Genomic DNA, 3,761 nt, shown 5'->3' on the forward strand with positions numbered 1-3,761 from the left:
CATATGACGTGGGATTGCAAAGATCTGGATCTCTGGTTATCATTAACTTAGGGATCAATATTTTTTCACGGTATGGTCGGTGTCACTCAGCACTCCAGGCAGCCAGCAGGATCTAGGAAGGGAGTGTGCTAGGGGTTTAATGAGGGCCAATGTGGTTGGGGAAGGAGTTTTAAGTTTAGGCATGGGTGTGGGTTTTGTGGGGGAAACCATTCAGGATAATGGTGTAACGGTCGTGCTCGCCACAAACCGGGACCGGACCGCGGGGCTGAGGTGGGGGTGCATATACACCGACCTTAGGCCACGGAGTCAGATCCAGAGTGCGGATTCCGTGGTCAAACGTAGCCGGGTCAGGTTTGGAGAAAGCAGAGTGATCCATGGACAAGCTGGGGTCAGGTTTGGAGAAGGCAGGGTTAACGATATCCAGGCTGGGGTTCGGCAACAGGAAGGCAGGTACGTAGCGCTTCTACGTAGAAGCTGCAGCATAGGAATGGCCTCTGCATGAAGAACGGGAGCGACCCATGATGAAGGCCTCTGTAAGGGGATATATATTTAAAACCAGAGACAGAACATGAAACACAGACAGAGCTCAGTGCACATCCAGTGAAACTTATACACGGTACAGTGCCTAAATATATATGTATAGATATCTATTAAATAAAATGGTCTTTTAGTTTAACATTTTGGCCAAAGTGTTGTAAGCCCCTGAGCCACTACACGGCAGATCACATCTCAAGGGTCCCTAACACTAATATAAATTCTTAATAACCTGTGCATTACCAGGAAGAATGATTTATAATAAATCTGTCAAAATTAGTTGCATAATCCTAAGTCTGATTGAAGCTTTTATTCACCTGTACATTACCAGGAAAAGCACTCTGTATTAGATTTGTCACAATCATACTGCAAGCAAGCAAGTTCCCCAGAGAGTTTGAGATGCTATGGAGTGAGCTTTTAACCATTTAAATGTGGGGTGGGTGAGCTTCAACAAGATAGGAAGCGCCACCTTCCAATCAGCTAAGACCAGCTGAACAAGAATTGTAAAACATACAGGACACCTGCAAGCTCATATTGAACCCCCAAAATAACTCAGTAGCACTCCTCTGTGACATTTATATGCTTATATATATATATGTTGTGGTTAATTTGGGGGTTTAATATGAGCTTGCAGGTGTCCTGTATGCTCTGTAAGGGGAGTAAGCAGACCGGCCTAGGAACACTGAAGGTTAATACTAGGGATCCAGTGCTTCAGCACAGGAACCAGACCTCTACAAGGAGGATATACAGCAGGCCACTGGAACAAGGAATGGCTAAGGCAGGTAGCTTGTGACAAACACAGTTACATCCAACTAGTACTTGGTTTATGCTCAGCAATAAGGAAAAGGGAGAGCCCAGTATAAGAAGGGCCGGGTGCCAATCCAAGGACAGGGGTGTGAGGGAATTCCTCCAATGACGGAGCACAGAGACGGAGCTGCAATTATTGCAAGCACAGGTGATACTGATTGCAGATTCAAGGGGGAGTTTTCTAGAAACTGCATAGCTCTGTAAGGAATGGGTTTCAGCCAAAACCAGGAGCGGATTCCTTACAAATGGGTAGTTGTATCAGGGGTTACGAGAGATGCAGAGATCCCAGAGAGCGGTGCACGCCTCCTCATAAATAGAAAAGAAACCATTCAACAACAAAATATTTTAAGAGGAGAGGTTTTTTTCCCCCCGAACAGATTATGTTATCAAGCGGCCAGTGTGTTATGTGAGAGTTTTAGACAAGGTTTTTGGATCCCATTTTTGGAGAAAGAAGGCCAGAGATGTAAGAAAATGTTATTATCAATTTGAGTCCTTGAAGGTGGCGATTGGGGAAAGAGGTAGCACTTGGTAGGATGGAGGGTCCTTTTTAAAAAAAAAACACCTTTGGATAATTTGAGGGTTTCACCTTTGAGGGTAGTGCCGTTGATTCATTGTTTATTTCCAGATGATGACGCGGTAAATAACAAGGTCTGCAGGTGGAGTATCTATATTTTGATGATGAAAGGATGAGGCCATGAGATGGGTTCAACACTGTGGGAAACGGGCATTATTGGCGGACAGATGTAGAATCTGTGTTTAGATTACTGCTTATTAATCCTAAATGTTTTCATTTACTGGGTTGTGAATTAGGGGGAGTTTTTATGTGTATGTAGGGATGTGTTAGGTTGCCGTCTGCTGCTGCAGTGCGTCTCCGGAGGGAGTGATGTAAGGTTCCGCGGCGGCCCGACAGTATGGGGCGCCGCCATGTTGACCGGAAGGTATTTAACAAAGTGCACCAACACCGGTCAACAGGCGCTGATCCCGCCTTAGGGAACACTCTTTGGGGACACTAAGTGGAGTGGCCAAAGGACTGAGCCTATATACAATTACAGTACATGGACACGGTGTGGGGGCACGCGGTGACGGGACAGTGACATTACTCCTTACGAGAGAGTGGCCGAGTCACTAGCGTTATAAGTATAAGTTGATGTATGTGATATGTGTTATTACCACGGTTAAGTACTAGAGGTTATTCTTGCATACAGTTAACAGTTCCAATATATATGTGTTGCAATGGTTCTTGCCCAGGGGAATCTTACACGATGGGGATCCTGGGTAAGTGGAGGTGCTGCCATTAAGATAAGTGTTACCCCAGGCTCCCAGTTAGCAGAGGCTCAAATCTCCTGGAGCCCACAGGTGTGTGCAGTACCCGTAGTCACTCTAGAGCGTAGTAAAGAGGACTACATTTGGAGGCTCTGCTGAGATCTCAGACTTGGGGTGCCCTATAATTTTTTTCTCAACTGTGCTCTATTTTTGTTCGGCCATGTTTGTGCCCTCACAGCCCGAGGTGCGTAAGTGGGCCCAGCGGCCTGAAATCCCCGTGACCTGTGCCCTTGCCATTGGACACGTCCCCGCCACCATCTCCCTGGGAACTGTGACTGATCAAGTAAGGAAACTTCCATTCCTGGACACTGCCCGAGTGCAAGACCATTATTATGACGGGGAGCATAACTGGCGTAAAATATTATTCATTACAGACCGGGATATATGCCCTGAAGCCATTCCCTCAGTATTAATCCTGCCTGACGCTCCCGGCATTCATTGCCCGCTAGTAAAGGTAGATAACGCCGAACCCCTGGTTGCGTCCACACCACAGAGGGGTTACCCTGGCCCGTCACGCACAGTCACGACCAACCCCTTCCGTACCCGAGAGCATTAGGCCGGCGCTAAGTAGAACCAGTATGTCTAGACTGGATGCCTACGCCCCCTACTGGGAATAGTCTGCCTGATAAGGCGGCAGGGGATGTGAACCCGGAGAAGGAGGACTTCCAAGAGCCTGCAGCTGCCTGGGAGCGCCCCGCGTCGGGGCGAACGTCTCCGACCTTCCGAGATAGTTCCTTCCGCAGCAACCTCCAGTGTTATGCCTGCGGGAAGATGGGGCATATTCGAGCGTACTGCCCCTCCCCACGGAGGACGGCGCCCCGACCGGCCAAGTCCATGCTGTGTACTCCTCAGGCCAGTGAAGCAGCGGGCCAGTCCCCGATGAAAAGTCGAATTGGACCGGAGGCCGATCTACGCCTCTGCACTGATGGATACTGGATCCCAGGTGACCATAGTGTATCGACCCTTCTACGATCAACATTTGCATCGGCTACCGCTACTATCCGCTGACTCCCTGAGGTTGAGAGGGCTGAGCCATGAAGACTACCCTATTGATGGAGTGGTGAAAGTACACCTGGATATTCCCCAGTTGAACACCG

Source organism: Ascaphus truei, chromosome 1 (genome assembly GCF_040206685.1).
Source record: "Ascaphus truei isolate aAscTru1 chromosome 1, aAscTru1.hap1, whole genome shotgun sequence".
Classification (NCBI taxonomy): Eukaryota; Metazoa; Chordata; class Amphibia; order Anura; family Ascaphidae; genus Ascaphus; species Ascaphus truei.